Here is a 22,435-nt window from a genome sequence, read left to right as displayed (position 1 = left end):
TGCACAAAATCCGTGGAAACGGAAATTGAAACGTTTTTCACAAAAATATTACAACAATTCCTCCACGTTCCCGTACCGTGTGTTCGTCCACGTTCACCGATTACGTATCTCGAAAACTAACAAAGCATCGCGAAAAGAACTATGTGGTGACATCTATCGGAAGACGTGGCAATCAATTTGTATATACAAAGTTGTTTCCAATTCGACCGCGCAATTACTCTCGTCGAAACAGCTTCCTCTGTTCCCCGTCCCTTCGAATTACCTTGTACTTCCTCAAAGGTCCGTTTCACTCGCGTCGCTACCAATTCCTCGGTCCTGTTTTTTTCCTCCCCAATGACCCAAAACGTAACAACAATCGACAACGAGATACGACTAGGACGTGGCTGTTTTTTTCAAAATTAATCACCATCGCTGTCGGTAAACGTCATCGCGGATGCTTCGATAACGAACTGCAATTTCGCTTCGTGCAATTAACTAACAATTTACGATCTCCAATTACGGCTACGTGTTTTCCTCTGAAAATTCCTCTCTCTCTCTCTCTCTCCCCCTTTGTCTCTCTTTGTTGCCCAGTGTTTTCCCTACTTCTCGAGACTCGTGAGAAAGAAAGGGAAAATTGCCAGGGAACGTGACAAGGGAATTCTTAAGTAAATGTTCATCACGACGGCTTCTCGAGAGCGAGGATTATTCTTTCGTCGTTGCAACGGAACGGAAACGATGTTTCGAACCCCCTAAGCTGTTGTTTCCCCGATTGCAGGCCGAATTCTCCCGATCCGTACGAGGTGGTAAGTCGTTCGTCGTTGATATTTATCGGTACCGCGAAATCGGGATCCAATCGAGCTATAAATCGGTGTCGACTCGGAGCGATCGTCGAAACGAGGATTCCGAGCGACAACGGTCCCGAAGCTCTCCCAATCGAATCGTTCGCGTATTTCCAGCGATGATTCGTCGCTTCTCTGTCCCCCTGGTCGTCGAATCGCAATCAGGATAAATGGGATTTAATTACGACCGCCGAGCGGACCGGAACTCTTTCATTTTTTTATCGTCATCTGCAACAGCGCCCGAGCCGTCTCGCTCCATCTCGCGCTCGGTCCTCCCTCTCCGTTTACAACGGAAATTTGTTCCGTCCCGTTGGAACAATTTTTCCGCCCGTAGGAAACGCCTCGGTGCTTCTTCTCCCGGATACTTCCATCCGACTCGTGGAAAACTCGATCCCACCCGGCCCGACCGATGTGGTTGCTTCCTGATTTTCGGACGATATTTGACCTCGTAAGTAGACCTGCGCTAGCACTCGATTCTTCGGGGGAAGATACTTTTACGAGTTTGAAAAGTCGATGGTCTTTTTATTCGTAGACAATTTAATTGTACACGATCGTATAAGATGGAATTAAATAACGAAAAATAGTGGTTAGTTTCCATTTTCAGTATTCGTATTCGTATACTTTAAGGTCGGCTCGAAGCCACCTCGTTGTATACACCTGTCCAATCAACTTCGATTAATTTTGCTTAATTTTTAACGACGTTATCGCGCATGGCCCTCCTCGTGATCATTTGCACGTACTCGTAGCGCCGATGTAGCAACCCTAATCCTCTTCGTCAAACGACTTTGAGTTACTACATCGTCGTAAAATGGCGTTTACACGACGTCTAACGTCAGCAGTTATATAACTGCCCTATACCATCGATGTTATGTATAACTTTGCCCGTAAGTCGGCCCTTGTAGCACACGACTTTTAAGGGACCATTAAAATACCATTACTTCCGAAGATTATTATACGATAGGTGAATTATTACGTCGTTGTTGGACACCAAACTGGAGGGATTAATTCTAAAACAAATGTACCTTGATACTTTCGATTCTAAAATTCACTTTCGAAGAAACAATTGAAATCACAGCTCACCCAAGCCGTACGATCCACAGTTCCCCTCGAAGCGGTACAATTTTTGCAAGATACGTTTCTTCCCATTATTTAAAGTGGCAATGACATCAAGGAGGCCTTTTTTCGCGAGACACCTTCTCTAACGCTGTTCGGGAACACCACGAACGAATCGGTGGCGTTCACAAGGCGAGAGAAACCTTCGTTACGTTTTTCCGCCTCATCGATATTTTATTTGGACGCCGACCATAACAGTAAAACGATATTAGGTCCTGAAGCAACGTCCGAAAGAATTCCTCGCAAGAAAATCTCGCTGGCTTTTCGTCGCCGACTCGTTCTCCCTTATTCTCGCCTTTTTTTCTTTTTTTCACTGCGCGTCAAACAGATCGTGTTGGAGGATTACGCGAAACCAAACCGAAAGAGTCGAATTTTCAAACAAACACGGGGACAGACACGTTTTCGTGCGTTGGGAATTTTTACCGACTCCGAACTCGATTGAAAATCAATCCGACGTGTCGGTATGTCTTTGTTTCACGAATTACAGACCTCTCGAAGCGTGGTTGCTCGTTTTATCTCGCGAGGTGTTTCCGTGCTCCTGGTTGTTCGGGAAATGGAAGTTTCCGTGCTTCTGTCGGAAATAATCCGTGTCGATCCGTTCAAGTTCAAACTTCCGTAACCGGTTTTCTATTCAACGTTATGGAAGCTCGTAACCCTTTATACTATTTACGGGAGATCTCTTCGATGCAATTACGTAATAGAGTAATTCCCGCTTACATCGAAATAAGAGAGAAGGTGAGAAAAAAAATAGCGGAGATGCTTCGATTACGAAAATTAAAATTTGTTCATTTTCACCCAACGTATTGTCAACGAATCGATAAGGTTCTCCCGATCAAAATGAGTACAAACGAATTCGAATATCCAAGATAGCGAAAATAATAGAATAGTAAAATTTCTTCAACTTACACCGTGTTTGGACTAGTTTCGATTGGAGAATCACCTGTATAATAGTTACAACGTGTATTGTTTGAGAAGAAGTTCGTTACGATAGATCTCCACGTATTTCATCCTTACACACCATGGGGCATTGACTAAAGTTCCGAGTACTATGGATCGTGATGCTTTTAATTTAGTTATGCACCTTCTAGCTGCCATGACCCTTAAATATTAGAGTAACAATCTTCGGGATAAGTCTATCGAACGACCCGTTTTAATATCAACGAGAAACTTGAAGCTAACTTGGTTGATTGCAATTATTCGGGCACTGGTATCGGGCAAGTTTGTTTAACGATCGGAAGCAACGGCAGGATACCTCCAGTTTCCTGATCCAGATAATATTTCAACTATCCGGGGAAGCCGGCAACTTTCCAGGGTTCTCTTAATCGCCGAAGATAACATCCTGTGCCATTATTTCCTGCCCCCGGATCTCGCTAGGCTCTGAATTTTACGTTATCTTCCGTGTTCGTTATCGATCTTAACAATGATTTCGTTGGTCCCGCGAATCTACGATCTGGTCCGATAATAATTATCGCGCGAAGAAAAGTACAGAATGTCGCAAATATTAGTTCCACATTTTTCAATAACTTCCAAAAGAAATAAGAGACCGCTGATAAATTAATTTCACGGTTTTCTTGTTTGGTACATCCTGCATTTAGATTCGAGTGCGAAGAAAGAGAGAGAATATAGTTAAACTCTGAGACGATATTCCTCCCCGCTTTAAAGACAAAATAGACGTCCCTTATCGCTCAAAAATGTTGCAGAGACGAGGGTACGCGTTTATCGCGCATTAACGCGAATCCTATGGACTTCTTTATGGGAAACACCTGCTGACTCTCGACTTTACGACACTTTCAGCGTTAACGTACATATCGAGTAAATGTAACCGACCATTAAAACATTGACACGACGAGACGTCTGTTGCTAGCATTGAGAAAAAAAAATAAAACTCTGTCCGTAAAACTGTCACCGTTCACCGAGCCTACCCCGCGCAACTGTCCTCGCTCGCGTTCTGGTATCGCAATAAAATCGTTTAACGACATAATTAATGTTTACGGAGGAACAGGAAACGAACGGAGTGCGTGCATCGCGATAAATTATGCTAACGTGCAATCATCCTAATATTTCGCGGAACCGCACGTGCAATTTGCATTTCGATCTAATTACCATTCGATTTGCCAGAGCGCGCGTTTCCGTGATGCCATCTCTCCACTCGCGTGCCATAACCAGCACGAAATATGGTGCTCTTCCCTATTAGGGTCTCGTAGAATAAAATTTCTCCTTCGAAGCGGACCGTTTCCCAAAGGTTAATTCACGGGGTTTCCGTTAACCGAGATTTCCTAACTCTTAGGGACGTTCGCAGCAATTTTTCGCTACGATTGTTACGCACGATCGAACGTGTTCACGATCTCCTGAACACACGGGTGAGTCGAGTCGCTTTTAAGATCAACGGACGCCTACGATTTAATTTGAAAAATAGTACGTCACGGAGACGATAATGCGCATCGCTGAGATATCAAGATACAAACCTAGGTACGGTCATTCTACGTGAATGACCGAAACAAATGAATCGAAAACATAGAATCAAATTTTTTTCGCGAGACGTGCTTTTCGAGAAAACGGTCCGAGTATTTTTGCTTTTCGAGAAAACGCGTGTGTATCACAAGGGAAAAGAATAATTACTTTCAGCAGAAACAACTCGGGATTGGTCAAACGTTTTAGTCAGTCTCCTACTTGACCACATTCCCCTTGACAAAATGATCTCCTTTTGATCCTCGACTCTTAAAGATAGTGGACACGAGCATTAAATTTAAATAAAGAGATTTATACTACGAACGTGAGCCAACGTTTTGCTAGTTCTTTAGTTCCCTTGGCTAAGGTGATCCTTTCATCTTGCTTCGCAAGAAATTCCACAAGAGGTAGAATTAACATTTATTGCGTATCCACGGGCCGTGAAAGTGTTAAAACAACTGTACAAACTACCGTAGACTAAACTCTGCTAAGTCATCGTATCTCTTGGACAACTGTTCCATCGAATGGAACGTGACAATAGTGACCAGACGTGTCTCTCGATTTATGGGGGATAGTTGGAAAGAAGGAGATAACGCCGCGATGGGAATAGTACCGACTGGACGCTACAATTCCGTTTGATAATCTCGTTAGCAGCGTCCACGAGTAGAATTCGTAAAGTCCGTTTAAGCCGAATACGTTTACAAGGCACGAAACGAGCAATTTCACTGGAAAATTAACGAGAATTATAGGCCTCCTGTACTCGAAATCGCCTATTCCTTGTCCGATACGGCTCGCGTCGAATTTAATGGGAAAGTCGTTCGGGATACCGAAATTTACATGGAACTCTTGCCAGATGATTCTTCCTGAAATATTTATTTATTTAACTGTGCCCCTTCGACGAAGACAGATCAGCGAGCAGAAGACAGAGTGTACGTAGGTAAATGGAGAATATTAATGGGATTCGTATTAAGATTGGATTCGCCTAGATACCCGCTGGCCGAACAAAAACAGATTAAAATCGGATACCTCGAAGCTCCCTCGAAATAGTATAATTCGTGAAAAGAAGCGATTCACTCTGTACCTACCCACCGCGTAACATACGTTTAACAGTGCTCCGCATAACGCAACGAGGAAAGTCGCTAATTTCTAATTTTACAAAGATCAAAGTGCACTCGGTTGTCGTATTTATCATCTGTTCGACGTGACACGTTTACCGGTCGTTGCATATAGAACATCCGTGCGCGTTTCAACCGTCAACGATATTAATGTATCGAATTTATAGGTCGAGCGTCGGCAAACGATCTAGATGAAATTGAAACATCAAAGGAGCGAAAAAACTGACTTTCTCCCCGAATTTCTCCGCCGTCTGTGCAGCTACACGGTCGGTAGCCCGATAAAGATGATCGCTCGAAGCGAAAGCAGCAAAAAGAACGTTCGATTGCTCGTCGGTTCGAGTGTCCAATCGGTGAGATGCAAAAGAGGGGGCGATAACGGATGCAACGTTTCTAAAGGTCGGTTCGTGCGATCGCAAATGATAATGTAACCGACGGAAGCCCTGTACGATGTTAAATTACGTTGGAATGGCCGCGGGCCGCTACGAATCCTGGTCGTTTTGTGCGACGAATTTATTGGCCGCCATAAAACAACCACATTGTTTCGGATACTTTTCCCATCCCCTCTTCGGTTCAAGCATCTCCCCGGAGAATCGTTGCACCGATTCGATTCCAGCTGTATTCGTTATCAGCCGCTTCTTGTTCCACTTTACCGTAGTGAACGCTTTAATTACAACAGTTTCTACCGGTTAACGCAACTTCTCGTACTTCGTGAAATATTAATGTATTCTTCGTCGAGGATCGAGAGCACGACTGCTCGGAGCTTGTATCGGATGCAAAACTCGTGCTTTTCTATCGTGCACCAGGTTGCCAAGGGAACCAACCAGCACCGAGAGAAATAAAAGCTCCCGATCTTCCGCGTACCGCGGCGTTGAATAAATCGCTCGAGTGGCAAAGCGAGTCTTTGCCCGGGATATTAAATTTGTAATCGAGGAAGACACGGGATTGCACCGTGGCGAGCTAAAGATTGGTCTTTCAAGGTGCGTCTGTTGCGTTCAGAGACCTCGTCGTCGAATCGTCGATTTGTAAAGACCGCCAGCCCCCTCTTGATAATCGAAACAAGACGAATAACGAGGAAACTCCGTTTCTTTCGATTCGCTTTACGCTTGACGTTATCGTTGGCTGTCTCTCGGACGACGAGAAGATACTCTTGCGATACAATAGTCGACTAATTTTATGCTATCGATTGTTTGGTTTTCGGTCGACGGTACGGAAAACTCTCCCACCAAAATTTCAACGCCAAACCACGATTTACTCAACACGAGAACTACCGATAGATTTCGATACATTAATTATCGAATTCAATTATCGATATTATTTTATATACGTCACGTGTACGGAAGATAATTTGAAACACCTTCGAGCGTTCTCCCTTCCCCAAACGTAATTGTTCGGCATTTTGCTTTTACAATTTTTCACCATAGTCGGAAAAACTCTTTTATCGCATAAATGATAGCATGTTTTGTACCAACGTAATAAATTTACCGAGCGTAGCACTCTCGTATTGCGAACGAGCAATTCTGCAGCTGCTGTGTGAACATTACCATTTGTTTCTACGTTTCGTTTCGATTCGAAAAAAGTCCAACTGCGGGCCGCCCGAGGATATACAGAATCAGAATCGTGATGCTGTATCTCGCGATAGAGATACGATATTTTGCTTTTAAATAACTTCGGAAGGAAATAAAAGACTGCTGCTCTGTGTATATACTCTATTTATCGATGGTCGGGAGGTAAACTTGGAAAACGATACCAGTTAGATTTTTAGAGTGCATTTTCCAGGGAAATATACGTTCTCCTTCGATTGCTCTAGAGTTTGGAGCATTATTGGCGTAGATTCTTCAAAAAATTCCAAAGAAGGGAATCGAGAGTCTGGTATTCCACATCGAACCGTCGTTTTACCTGAACGCAACCTGGATCGTTTATATTCTTTTAGATTTTCAACACGCTGGTAATAACTACTCCCATCAGGATTTTTCCATAGAATTCAGAATCTTCTAGGCACTAAAATAACGAAGGACTCGTATAAAAATGGCAGGAATTGTCCTCGCGTGAAAGTGATCCTTCAGAATGGAGTCTAGATGCAACTCTGAGCAAATCCAAATGACCATTACTTATCACTCGGGGCACGAGGTCTTCTCGAATTAACTTTCGACCAGTGCTCTTAATCTGCACTATGGTTGGGAAAGAGGATGGCGGCTAAAGAGAAGAGTGATGGAACAGAAAGAGCCGCGAAACCGTAAAACCGTCCGAGGGAAATTTCAATTCCACGCTACCTGGTCCCCGTTAGCCTTTATTCGGTCGCTCGATCGACCAGCGGGAAAGAATTAAGGGGCCTACCTGAATTAACGAACTCACCAGTGTCCCTATTTTATCAGCCCTCGAGCTTCAGAGTTCTCTTCGCGCGTGTAACACCATCGCCGAGAGCGAAAAGACCCTTCGTTCGCAATGTATCCAGAGGAAAATGGACTTTTTTTTTTTTTTTTTATTCCGGAAAGTTTTATCGCGGCAAACTGTTTTTCGTCGTGCTCGTCCCAGGTTTCCCTCCTCGCTGGAATTCCTACCCAAACATCGGCCGTGTTTGTCCGATGGAACGAGCTAATGAATTGGTCTGCTCGGTTCATGAATCGGAAGAAGAGCCCACCGAACCTGGAACGTTTGAATAGCTTGATTCGAAATCGAGAGAGAATATTAACCTTCTGTGTACCGTATCGGAGTCACTGGTTAATGGTACACCTCGAGCGATGGTGTAACGTCTGTGAGACACACTGAATAGATTGTAAAGTAGAAATTGTTGCCGCAAGGAAGAAATTGTTAGAATAAAGGACTCTGAATTGTAGCAGGCAGAGAGTTGTTACGTCGAGGGTCACGGTGGTCTCCGGGGACCAATCTTCCAAACTTACTCGTAAGTTTCTTCTCCGTTGGAGAATACAGACTACGAGGACCGAGACACTTACGAGGAACGAGTACTTTAAATAATATCAAAAACTTTCAAATAATAAGTACGCCGAGAAATTATCGAATATTTCTAGCTTTCACAACTACCGAGGATATCTATGCCATTGTCTAGTCGTGGTAATTATTTTCTCGTGCACCTGGTGTATTATTGAACGCGTGCATTGTTCGAACGAAAGAGTAGATAATTCATCAGTTCCAAGCTATCAAGATAAATAATAAAGAAACAATCGATCGGCGTTCGGAAATTAAATTTCGATGGAAAAACACCGTTGTATATTTATTCGGGAGATCTCTTTGTTGCCTCGTTAATGGATGGTTATTTACGAATTCGGCTCGGTCGCTTGTATTCATAAATTATTACCGACCGATGCGAGCCAGCCCGAAATAGCACCAAGATCAGCCACCATTCGAAGGGAATTTAATCTAATAAACTTTCGCGGGGCAAACTTCCGGCTTTAATTAAACGGGCATCGATGAAACAGAACCGAGTTGAGATATTGGATGAAATGAAACCGACGAAAGGAAAAAAGACAACTATGAAACAATCGAACGGAACGAACAATGACCTATCGGGGTGAAAAACAAATTGGTGAATTATTTGAAAAAATCCGAAAATAGCCCATGAAAATGTATAATTCGTACGAACGTCAAAACTGCATTTATTTAACGGAAAAATCCATTGGAAAAATGATTCGCGATACGGCAATCGAAATAAAGTGCCCTCGCGAACTCGTGTATATACATATGTGTGTGTACGTGTGTACACTCGCGTGAAACGAGCATCGTAAACGAAACAAACGCGACTCGAATACGCATTCATTAAAGGGATCCTGGTAAACATTGGAAATTACAATAATTAATTAAATTAAAGGGCTTACATGAGAAATATCCCGAAGCAATAAGAATTCTACACGATTCAACGAGTTGCTATGGATAATTACAACGGAAATTACGAGATTCCATCGTTAATCTCCTGCAAAAGGTTAAAAGTTTCAGCTCGTTCGCGTTGACTCAGCAAATTTCATTGAGCGTACTATTTACGTGGGAAAAAATTACGCTAGGGAGAAACAATTCTCGGCGATCTTCCTGGCTGCAATAATTAATTAATCAGTGTCCAGGATGACGGGTTCGTGAGGCAAGAACTTGCAATTTGTGGTAGAGGAACACCCTCTGGATCCTCTAATATCGGCGAGTACTCGGGCACGGGTTACCCTCGATCCCAAACATCGGTGATTACGCTGCGACTGATAAGCAAATAATTAGCTCCGATGCAGACATTTCGATAACGATCTATCTGCGTCACTTGCCCGTTACTAACCGCGTAACCTCTGTCCGTTAACCGTGTTCATCAATCCTGTTCTCGGTAATACTCATGTTTCATTTACGAGAAAAAAATCATCGTTTCGAAACAAAAATTACAAACGAGCCACCGATAGATTTCTCTTTCTCAACGATGCCTGTGTGTGTTTTTTTTTTTTTTTTCTTTTCTCAAAGATCGACGCTACGGTCTTCGTTTCGCAAGAACGCATTTACGATAAATCACCGTTTCGACAAAAATGTACGAGCACACGGTGGATTTCCCCACCGTGAAGATGCGCGTTCCCGTAGATTGCATCTCTAAATTGCACTATTCAACTCGCGCGAACTTTATGCCGTTTAATTAAACAACGCACAGTCGAACGAACGGCAGTAAGGTCGAAAGTCCTTTGTTTCCTAAACGAACGCGTAAACTACGTACGTGTACGCGTTTAACGGTAATACAGTTTTTTTCGCATAAATCGTTACGTTGTACGCGGTCTGGTCGTTGGAACAGTACCGTGTTCTTAACGCGGCGAGAAAATGCGGGTGTGCGCGAGAAGGTGATTAATTAGGGAATTTCTCTACCTACGATAGTAAACAACGTGGTAAACGGGTATCGACACGTGTAACGTTGACGTTACAACGGTGACAATTAATCGCGTGCTTGCGGTGGCGTTTAGAGCAACTTAAGGAGGCTTTAAAACGTCAAACGACACTTTAACCGCGCACGAAATAAACTTTCCGTTCGAAAACGATTCAGTGTCGCCCGTGGTTCGCTGTTTTCACTTTTTTTTACGATTATTTCAAATTTATGCGCTCATAAACGCACTTTCGCCCGTCGATTAACATAATCTCCGAATTGGCACGAGGAAGCGATATTTAAATTCTAGTACACACGGGAGCGTTTTACTCGTAAAGAAAGCACACCTATCGCGTAGAGGTGGACTTTACAGCGAAGCGATTGGTCTCGCGTTAATGGGCAGTTCGTTAATGTTTACTTCGACGCTAACGAATACGCAGTGTGCAGGTGGGAATCCACCACGTGCACATCCGGGTTTGGCTTACTCAATTTTCATCTCGAACGTCTCGTTTAAATTAGTAAAAATACGTCAGCGTTGGCAACAAATTCTCGTTTACGGCCACGTTGCGTCGCGTGCAGTGCTTGCAAATCTTATTAGCAACCGTGTCGGGGATTTTTTTTCCAATTAAACCTTCTAATTACCGGCTACCGAGAACAAGCGAGGGAAAGGTTGCCCGATGCGTCACCTAAGTCGTATTCCCCCAATCTCGTTGCCATTTAATGAATCTAATAGAGAAAAAAAACCAAACGATAGCAAGTACGAAGAAAACATTGATATTTATGAAAGTTTTTAAAATTTCAAATTCGAACAGGGTAGTTTATATTTTCTATCTTTTTATAAAAGACTCGATATTTCTCGTGGATCAAATTTTTTGCATTATGGATGTTACGTTGAGACACGAAGAAGCTTACAACGAATTAGTTGGTTCAACAATTTTCAAATATTCGCGTAGAAATTAGCATCGAATACGAAATACCTTGGCTCGTACGATTTTAGCAACTCCTCTACGTTGTTGGATATACAGAGTAGCCCAACCGAAACGTTTCGTTACGCAAAACAAACGATAAGACACGCTCCTTGAACATCTATCACGCGATGGCCCCCATTCTCGCGGTGAACGATATTAATTTTATCCCCGGATCGTGAGGAGCGTACAAAATAGTTGCCGGAGTTAATCGAGTCTTAAGCCGCTTTTCAAAGAGAGCAACGAAAGTTTCGACGATTCCGGTAATTTTTAACGGCCCCCCTTGAAAGCTCGATTTCATAATAGAAAGTCTAGGGAAACTCGGTCACTCTCGTGAATCATAGCTACAAAAGGTTAAACTTTGGATCATCCCTGTATTAATGCAGATATTTCGGCACGTAGACCAAACACGGCCGTACATTCGTCGAGGATTAACCTGGCTCTGGATGAAAAAGAATTATTTAAAAAGAAAGATGAACGAAAATGCTAAAGAATCTAAAAAAAAACATTTCACACGCATCAAGCGCGACACCCTATACGGTATGCGATAAATACGAACGAGTTGCGTAACACAATATTATTCATCGTTAAACAGAGATCATTGTTTCTAAAAAATTCAAAACCTAGTAAAATGTTCACCGTTGGTAAATCGAGTTTTAAAAATTGATTCGATCGTTTCAACGGGACTTTTATCGCTCACGTGAGATCGGTAAAGTGTCTACGAGTGCGAATTGTGTATCATTCGTTATACGTTACGAAGCGTAGGGTTAAACACCTTTTCGAAGTTGAAAAAGGGGAACGATTGAACTTCGATGGCCGTCGAAAAATGTGAAACGTCGTAAGCATTAACCGTGCTCCGTTTCTCGTGCAATAGCTAGCCCCTCTTCGGTTTTCTCTACTAATTTTCCAGCTGGTTGGCTTCCTATTCTGCGAGTTCGTTCGTGAGGTATCGTCGGAGACCCACCGGTTTGGACAGCCACTTCATTTACTTTCTGCAATCGAAACGCGCGAACCTATCGACGTTACGCTCGGCAACAGCTGCACGAAATCGCGAACAGGAAACTGAATTTTGCTCCGGCCGGAATAAACAGCGAACGCGCATCAACTATTCCCATCGCTTATACGAGCACTTGAACGCGCTCGATTCCTCCGCAACGATCAATTTCTTTTCCTTTTTTACGAAATAATTTACCTCGATGCTGGCCGCCCGAGTTCTCCGTTATCTTCCGTATCTCGACGTTACGAGAACGCACATACTTTATCGTTCCGTTCGTATCGCTTTTTAGCATTTGATATCAATCGTTCGTTAGATATACGTTCGACGACGCGATACTTGCCGGTACTCGACGCGCATCATGGAAAAGGGAGACTTTCAATTGGTAGAACTCGGTGACTTCCGGTTGAAAGCTTTTGCGCTTCTGTGGCCGAACACTAGTACAGACAAGTGTTCACTGAACGAGACAAAGCTCGTCAAAATTAGACAGTGCGTCGCAGAAATGTCACGACGTCCTCCTTTTCCTCTACGATGCAATATCATCTCGAATTGATACGTTCCGTAGCATTCGATGAGAGTACTCGGTATACCGAGGGCACCAGGAACGCCTTCTATCTCCGTAAAATATAAATGGTGCACCGTAGCTTCGATTAAATCGCTTCACGGTAGATAGGTGGATGTAATGTTCCAGGGATTAAGCAGAGGAAGAGATTTTAAAGCGCGAGCTTATCGCCGACCTTTTCCAACGATCTTTTTCGCGCGAAATAATCCGCGGTTTTAATACGACTTTTTAATTAATAATACAGAGCTCAACAACGAACTCCGCAACGACCGGAGAAAATAAGAAAAGTCGCGCGGAAGATCCATCGGAACTTTCTGGATTAACAATACGGTAATCGTTAACACCGAGAAATATTTTACTCGACGACGATACGAAAAAAAAGGGATCAACCAGCTTCAGCGAATTTATTGAATAAATAAATATTTCATTCACGATTTTAACATCTCCTCGTTTCGGATATCGCGTCTAAATAATCGCACTCCACCGATCGATTCAACGTGAAAATAATTCCTTTCGTTTGCATTTAATGCCGCACCGCCACATTTTTCTGGTGCTTTCTCGATACGAGGCAGAACAGAGGGAATGGAGGGCGGTGTTTCTTTGTTTACTTTCATCGTAACCGACAAGTACGTGTCTTTCAGAATAAACAAATACCGGGGCTGCAAATCTAATTTCGGACCAACTTTCAAACTCCGTCCATTCGGTGGAGGAGTGGATGTTTATTTATTCATCCCTTCGCGTAACCAACGGATTCATAAACACAGCTTTACCCACGGTCCACGTTCTTTCATTGTTCGTGGAAAGCTTCGTGCATTCGTTCAGCCCTCGCCTTTTATAGCTCGTAATTCATAATCTTGTTCGTATTGACTCACCCTGTACACACGTTACCTCCCCAATGATGTGATTGTGTTATTCAAGGTGAAAGTAGCAAACGTTTCGTATTCGTTGCCTAACCTTCGGTTACTAATTTTCTTGATTTTCTAAAGGTGATCCACAGTTCGTAGAATCCAAAAGTTTTAACGAACAACTCGATCAAGACCGCTCGAATTGTTATTCTTTCATCCATTACATTGACAATACTTAAGAGTGAACGTGGATGAAATTTTTCCACCCTCGATCGTAAAACACTCCTCATATTCCTTTCAATTCTGTACCGTCGCGAGATTCCAGAGCAACCCAACGAAATTCTCCAGAACTTCGAATTCTTCGGATTCTTCGCATTCTTTCGATTGCGTCTGCAAATATTAGACTTTGTGTTACGCGAGAGGTAGAACTTCTACAGAGACCGAGACACTCTACGAACAAAGAAACCCTGAAGCCAATTCCAACCCGATTTCACGGTTGTTCTATCTCATTCGTTTAGCCTTCGCGGAACGATACAAAGCGTTTCTTCGCGAGAGAAACATCCCCCCCCTGTTCGTGCTTTCATCAAACCCTGGCTCTATGGCGATACGCATCCTTCAAGGAGCTCGGAAATAAAGAATTGAATCGTGTACCCTATCCCCAAGGGTGCAACGTACCTTCGCGAGAAGGTTGCATCTCGTTCTTCGCATCCTGGACCAGTGTTTCTGATTTCGTTCTAAGTAGACTTTGATCGGTTGCAAAAATCTTGGGTGATTTTTGCTACTGCGATTTAATACGCAATTGGGTGACTTTAACGCTTGTAACACCGCTGATCCGAACAGCACGAACTAAAAATGCCTACCAAGCCCAGTAGCCACCAAGGAAAAATTACTCGACAATGTTCACGATCCCCTCGACCCAAGGAATCATCTTCTGAGCTCTCAGCTAGACCCGGGATACGATATGTGCCAAAATTGTCGACGAAGCATGAAACTAGGGCTCGAATGCTTTACGCGCACTTTCCTGCAGTTTCTCTTCGTCAAGACGAACAAGTTTCCTCGGAATTAAACAAAAGATCGTTCTCTCCGGTCTCGGTTTAAGAGCCACGATACATATCCTTTCTGCTGTGGGAACTGTTTCAGCAACCCTTTCATCGAACACCCAAGAACGCGAATGTATTACCAGGATGCGTCTCGTAAATCACCGTCCGTCAATTGCAAGCATGTTTACTCTCTACTCGTTTTTGCTCTCAGAGTTTAAGATATTTCCATCGGGGATGAGACGCCTAACTTTACGGTACAGTGTGTACCTATGGTACGAGTCCCGAACGAGAAGAAAAATTCGAAGAGAAGACCTTCCTCGTTGAAAAATCTCTTTAAATCGTTCTCGTTTCAACACACGAACGTGACCTACGAGCGCGAACGCAGTGGGATGCGTTTCTCCGAATTCGGTAGTTTAATAAAACCCGATCCTGCTGGAAATTGATTTTCCTTACCGCACGGTACACGACAAACATTTATCGATCACGCGACAGACTATCATCCGAGTTTTATTTACAGCAACGCTCGCTGCGGGTGATTCGATGGATTCCGATACACGCGATTCCATCGCAGTTGATAAAACGCTTTGCGCAATTGCGCACGGCATCGCGAAATAATAACGCGCGATCGCTGTACCAATTTTTCGTGACGATCCATCAAGCGTGAAAAAGAAAAATAAACGGAAATAGAATGCTTTAGCGGACGTCCCGTAATATTCCCATTGTTAACGAATTAGTTTGGTTTATCGATACGTAATTACGTCAAAGCTGGTGCTGTAAAAAGTCAATATTTATCGTCGTTTGTAATGCCATTTCGAAGCTCGCGTACTTTTTTTCACTCCACTTTACCGCCCGAATCATCTGCTTTAAAGAGACCATCTCTTTCAGGGGACACTCCGTATATAAATTTTTTCTTTTTACATAGTTTACGTCGAGGGTATCTTGAATGGTACGCGATATCCCTTGGAGTAGGTAGCTCTTATTAAGTAGGGCGACGTTATAGAATATTATCCTCTTAAGGGGTGAATTACTTCGTTTATTTCACCAAAGGGTTTATATCGCAGAGATGTTTCCTCGTTAGAATTCAAAACAAATCGGTTTAACGATTGTTTCGTACGTTAAAAGTTCCTCGTTTCTCTTCTATCGTGATTCGTATGTTTCTATATGGGTGGTAAGTCTAACGGATGGTTAGACTTGTCTACATGTCTGTGGTTAGATGTCTAATGGATCGATAACGTTGTTTAAACTTTTTAAACGTTTAAAGGACGCGATTAGTTCTTGGAGCCCTCGAAATGGATTTGCCAAAGAACCCTGTCTATCGCAAAGCTTCGAAATTCGAAATTCCAATATCAAGGACGTAGAGGGGAATCGCGTTTGGTTGTCTATTAGGCTCGATTGGAAATGGAACTAGAAACCCGGGTGCTCTCCGGTGCACAAACTTTACGCGAACGATATACCGTGTTTGTCTATACATCGCATCTCCTGAGGGACAAAGGCGAGCACGAATAAAGATAAGAGGCTCGTAGTCCCTTCCTCGAGAAATATATGTCCCGTCACATTTATTCAAATTGTCGGAAAATTCCAGAATTATAATCCACGATTTTCTAAGACGGAGTTTACGACCTGCACGTGTTATTTTTGAGAAGCAGATTTCGACGAGAGATCGGGGATTCGTCGCGGCTGTATTTCATTCTAAATCCCTTGATCTGGATAACAAAGACGGATCGTAAACTCTCGAGTAACGAACGCTTATCGAGGTTGTAGCGAGCCACCAAGAAGCGAGGGTCGGTATCGGTCCCGTTGCGTTTAAACTTTCGAGCGACTATTCTGGCTACCAGGTGTAGCGAAACATCGAATCGTTCCCAATTTTGCGAGAAAATTTCTTATCGACTTTCTAGAATCGAAGCCCACGGTATACGAATCTCGCGTTAAAGTTTATCGTTACATTATACTAAACAATTTCTTCCGTTGCCTAAACCGATCCAATAAAAGGATACCCTCGCAACGTCCCGGGGAAATTTTTATATTTTTCTTTTATATTTATAGTTTCTCTCGATCATAGTTACCTCCCTCGACTCTCGACCCTTTCTCCTTTCAACTCGATGCCTCCTTTATCGGCCCTGGTGGAAATCAAAATATAGGTGGGGGGGTGTTTGAGGTAATCCTCGAGTGGGCGAACACGCGCCAGACCGTGCGATACTCGTCTCATTGTAATGCAAACCGATGGTGCAGAGCGACCAAGGGTCGGAGCTGGAGGTTGCTGGATGCGTTCTCCAGCCCCCCGCGGTACAGCAAACTTCCACCCCTACCAGCTCCATCTGTTACCCTTGTTCGAATATCACGGAACACGGACGAGGGTAGATCGACCTGTAACTCGTGGGGCGAGGCTTGATCACGCAAAAGTTTATAAACAAACGGGTTTGCCTCTCGTTGGGAGGGCGCGTCTTTTAATTTAACTTTCCATTACCCCCGGTTCGAAGGACAACCGGGCTCTTCCGTGGGACGCGTAATTTATCGGCGACACCGAGGTCGTGAAAAGTTGACGAGCCGAGGCAAACCGCGATTATTTATCCAGCCTCGGTTGCAAGGGCGACGCGCGATGAAAAAGTTGCCCGGAGACCGCCGACAGCGTCACACGACGATATATTCATTGGAATAATCAGAAAAAGAGTAATCCCGTTAAGTCACGGAGAATATTCCCATTCCGGTGGCGCGATTAAATTCGTACCAACGATTTTTACGCTCCTCCCTTCGCGAGAAATCCTCTGCGAGCGAGACACACGCGGTGCACGAGAAACGTATTACAAACGCGCAAAAAACGATGCATCTGTATTATAATGTCCCCGAGATTTCTGTTGAATTCTATTAACTCTGGATAATATCCGAGGTAAAAGAGTACACTTGGAAAACGCAAAACATGGATGACTCGCGGTTGAAAGTTTTCGTTTCTTGTGACGCGTATATCACACTGAACAATTTTTCAATGCCTAGCAACATTAGACAGTGCGTCACAGACACTTCAAAGTGGGAGAATGCAAACGAGAATGTCGTTCTACCAATTGGAAGACTTCGCGTCCCTTGGAACAATTGCTGAATTGTGAAATTTTCGCTGAAATATTTCTTCATTTTGCTTTCAGGAAAATGATCACAAATTCCTCGTTGATTATGCGACGCGCTTGTTTTCATCGATAAACACGTTGTTATTTCTGAAATTCGTGTCAGGCTCGAATTTCCGGTTGTCAATGTTCCAGTCGATTAAGCGGAAGCATTTCGTCGGCGGGTTACCTCTCATTTACGTAGGCAAAAATTAACATTAGAAGCTGGCCATTATCGTCGATCGATCGTCACACAAATGGTGAAAAATAACGATCATAAACAGGAACAGATTCTTCTGTCCTTTTGCGTTACGCGCTGGTATAAAAATTCAATTCCCCTCCCGATCAGAGGGAATAACAAATTGAAAATATTTCACGTATATCGAGTGCCAGCAACAGAAGCTGCACAGCGACGACTTACTTCGCCCGTGGATCGCTTTTTCGTCGTCCATTAAAAGTAAAAAATTACCATAGACGATACTAACAACGCAATTGACATCGTAAACGCGTTTACCGCGCTTCCGCGATTACCCCATCTGAAAAGAAAAATACCGCGTACGCCAGGCACGTACGCGACCAACTTTTTACGATCTTCAACGTCAACACGCCGAATAAAACCCTTTTACAGCTTTGTTCGCGATTCTCGTGGACGCTGCAAAGTAAACGCGACAAGTAATCGCGTTCGAGAAAGTAATTTCCTCGATGGTAATTAACCCGTTGCCTTGAGTTGTCACCGTGCCATAATCGAACCAAAAATTGAACAAGGATCTCGATCTCTTCGACGATCGCTCGAAAGCGTAAAAATGTTACTTTTAAACATTCCGTATTGGTCCTGAATCCCTATCACGATCGTAACTTAACTCGTGTACCTAATATCTAACCTGAAATCCATGTCACGATTCTCGTTCGATATTACGAAGCAAGAGATTAAAAAAACGTTTCACCGTCCTCTCGAAACTATCAAGGAATTTACACAAGGATCGCGGAACGTGTATTTTAGGCACATTCTCTGTGTGAAAACGTCGAATCTCGATTACCAGGGGCTAATCGGGGAATACACGGTTCGTTCGATCGCGAATCTGATTAAACGAGAACACGTGCCAGCACGTTTCCATTGTACGTCTTCGGCCCCGATCGCGATATAAACGATATTTAATTCAACGGAAGGGTGAAGGAAAATTTATGGGAAAATCCTTGCGATCCCAGGCACAATAGAACGTACGCCCACTGGCCACTATTCTCGTCCTTCCTTCCTTTCTTTGGTGACCATTGTCGCGGATTCTCCGGTTTCCTCCCTGTCTGTGTTATCGATCGCCGTGCTACTTGTCTTCCGTCGCATAAGCCAGCGACGATCTTCTGGACGAGATTTCAGCGGGTTGGGACCCAGCTTGCCCCCTTGCAACTTCGGACATCCATTTTCCAACTTCGAATCCTGGCGAAACGCGGGACAACTTTGACCACAAGTGCCATAGCGCGTTTCTGTTTCGCGCTTCGTCTACCACCGACTTCCACCGAGAGTGTTGAATTTACAGCGACTCGGATCGGATATCATCGCGCCAACGGTACAGAGAATATATTATTATTGCGCGTCTGTATCGCTCGCAGACAAGTAGACCGTCCAAACCGACTTTTGTCGCGACTAACGAACCAATCAAAATTTTCCTCACCGTGCACAACCCTGCAATTTTATTGCATTGGATTCGTATCGTTCAATCGCAAAGAGAGATGCTTCTATTTTAGTTCGTTGAAGTTCATCTTGAAAACTTACGTTGAAGAAAGATTTACCACGTTGAGAAGGACGTTTATTCGTCCACTGTTTGTGAAAAAAAATTCAGTTACTCGAGCCAGGTTATCCACTCTGTATACGATCGTACAAAGAATACCTCGAACAATGGCGCGGCACATCCGGAGGCTGCTTTCAAACCTCGTGCTCGTTACGCGAACACTAATCGAAGATAGGAGAAACTAAACCTAAGAAAATACACCGTGCAAGATGACAATCTACGAACAAATTGGACACGCTGTCGATAATTGCATTTCGTTTCTCGCGAAGAGTAAAATTAACCGAAGCACGATAAAACCTTACAAGTGGAAATTCGTTGAAAATTATTATCCGGATGCACCCGTGCACGGGTCCGAATTTTTTTTTGTTACCGGGTGAATAATAAAGCACAGGCGATGTTTCATTTCACGGTACACTGCGTACACTGCGGAGGATAAAACGTAAGCTGGAAGAATTTTGCGAAAACTATTTTAAATCAACTACTCCTCGACGCTATGAACTCCGTCGTTCGTGTTCGTTGAGAGTTACCCGCTTGTTTCGTAATCGTTTCATTAGGGCGTAATGTCGAGATACAGTGTCTCGTTTTGAGGTCGATTGAAACCGCGAACACGGACGTTCTATCGAGGATTCGGTACCGAGGGAAACGCGTACGAGCGGTTAGATGAAGGACCGTTTGATCAGCGCGGCCACCGCAATGCAGCCCAAAAACTAGTCCCGTTAACGAGCCACGAGTGTGTGACTTATGAACAAGCAACGACTCTCGTGAACGGTAACTGCACGAAACGGCGAGGCGTGCGTGTAATGTATGTCGACGCGTATTGCTGCCGGCCTGTTTGTAAATTTCCTCGTTCTGTCTACAATTAGTAATCTCGACGTCGAGCAGACCGTTTCGAGTCCTTTGCGCGGTACAATTCCGGCCTAAAGCACGGAAAAGAGAGGACGGTGGTCGACTGTCGCCCGAGTACGGTGAATTCTCTCGTTGCACCACCACCGGATTCGCTTCGTTGTACGATCATCGCTATCACCACCGACCGGGGGGATCCCCATCGGAACCAGCGAAGCGTGAAATACGAGACCGACCGACCGCCGGCTATCTTTGTAAGAAGCCACCGACTGACATTTAAAGACCGCAGACTTAGCAAAAAATGATATTTTTAAATTCTCGTTCTCATTCTCGTGAAAATATTTTTAACGCGTTGATGGAATTATTCGGCTTTCACGGTGAACATAACACGAAACACGCTGCGATTTCGAGCATCTTTACTCACGGTACGGTACCATACGTAGTGTCGCGAGATCGCTATTGCGATTGGTTTGCACGCGTGCAAAAAGTGATTTATTCAGGAAGTACTCGACGAAAGTGATCGTTTACTCGCATTTTTCTTCGACGGAATATTACTACAGCGTAAGTTGCAAGACTGTCGCAGTTGTTGCATCGTGTAACGAAAATCTACCAACTCGATGAAAATTCTTTGAAAAAGAAATTTTCATTCAGGTTCCCTCTTTCGTTTGCCAATTAAGTTTTTCCCCCTTCTTCTCGAGAGTCTCGATGGACGTATTGTTCTCTTTCTCTCTCTCCCTTTCTCTTTCGAAAAAAGGAAAATAAATGAATAAATAAACAAAACGCATCGAACGTCGGGGACGAGCATCGAAAAGCTGAAAAAGAACCGCGCCGCACAGCGTCGCGTTTCGTTGCATATTTGCAAGTGTCCGTGCATTATCGGGGTATCGATTTTAAGCATGGCGAGCGGCTTCGATAAAAATACCGGGAATTCAGGCTGAAGCAAGGGACTGGAAAAACCGAAAATAGGATGTAGCGACGTCCGTTCACGATCTACGCTTACACACTCGAACACGAAACTGAAAAGCTATGCACACGTTGCCCGGTATTACGTAGACGCGAAACCAGCATCTTGTCATCCCGTTCCCCGCCCCCGAGACGCCCGAAATAGCGCTAATCGTTACGGTTGCTATTGCAAATTCTAGCAGACGCACTGTGAATCCAAGAGGGGGATGAGAAATGTCCTTGGCGGACAAGTGTACTCGAGAGCCAAATACGTAGACAGACGCACCATCGATTAAACTCTCCGTCAAACGCTTACCGATATTAGTACCATTATCGTCCCGACGAATGAGTCAAACGGAATATAATTTCCTCGTCTAAACAAGGTTAGACGCATACGGCCGCTCGAAAACAGTGCCCGACCTCTGGAATTCGTTTAACAAACGCAAAGAACGCGACCAATTTTCTACCCTCGATACAACGAAATTCCACGTACGATGTAACACCGTTAACCTTGCAATCTCGCGGAGAATTCGCGAGTGGGCCGAGCGCCACGCAGAACACTTTTTGTTCCGGGAATACGACGCGAGCATTTCGAACTTTTAATTAGAAATAACTCCCGCGATACGTTCCATAGTCGCTAATTTTCGCTACCGCGACGATCTTGGGATAATTCGTAAATTTCGAGAACGGAGAGATTTCCGAAAAGCATCCGTGAGATTCCAATACGAATTCCACGATCCCGCGAATCACTTTCAGACAACCCACGAGAATATTGCCCCGGAATATTGCATAAATTACCCGCGAGCCGAGGATACGCGTTGGAAATAGAGACACGGTGGTACGGTGGTACGGTGGAGGATACATGGCGCATGGAAAATCATTTATTTTACAATCGGGTAGGAGACACTTGGGAGATTTATCTTCGTAGATAAACATCGCGGAGACGTTGAATTTTACGAAAAAAGTCATAAAAAGCAGCGAGACCGGTACCAACAAACAGAACAATCATCATCGGAGTATCGAAAATTAGTATGCAATTCGCC

At 43.9% G+C, this 22,435-nt stretch overlaps 2 protein-coding genes across 9 annotated transcripts in view; one reads left to right on the top strand and one right to left on the bottom strand.

Moving 5' to 3' along the window:
* Dop1 (dopamine receptor, D1) overlaps nucleotides 1–22,435 on the top strand; it is a 55,651-nt gene that overhangs the window by 8,406 nt on the left and 24,810 nt on the right. The gene's annotated exons all lie outside the window — the stretch shown is intronic.
* The window catches only part of LOC143146389 (uncharacterized), a 104,437-nt gene that overhangs the window by 59,300 nt on the left and 22,702 nt on the right, over nucleotides 1–22,435 (bottom strand). The gene's annotated exons all lie outside the window — the stretch shown is intronic.

Source organism: Ptiloglossa arizonensis, chromosome 4 (assembly GCF_051014685.1).
Source record: "Ptiloglossa arizonensis isolate GNS036 chromosome 4, iyPtiAriz1_principal, whole genome shotgun sequence".
Lineage (NCBI taxonomy): Eukaryota > Metazoa > Arthropoda > Insecta > Hymenoptera > Colletidae > Ptiloglossa > Ptiloglossa arizonensis.
The sequence above is the reverse complement of the archived record's forward strand: the minus strand, read 5'-3'. Positions and strand labels throughout refer to the sequence as shown.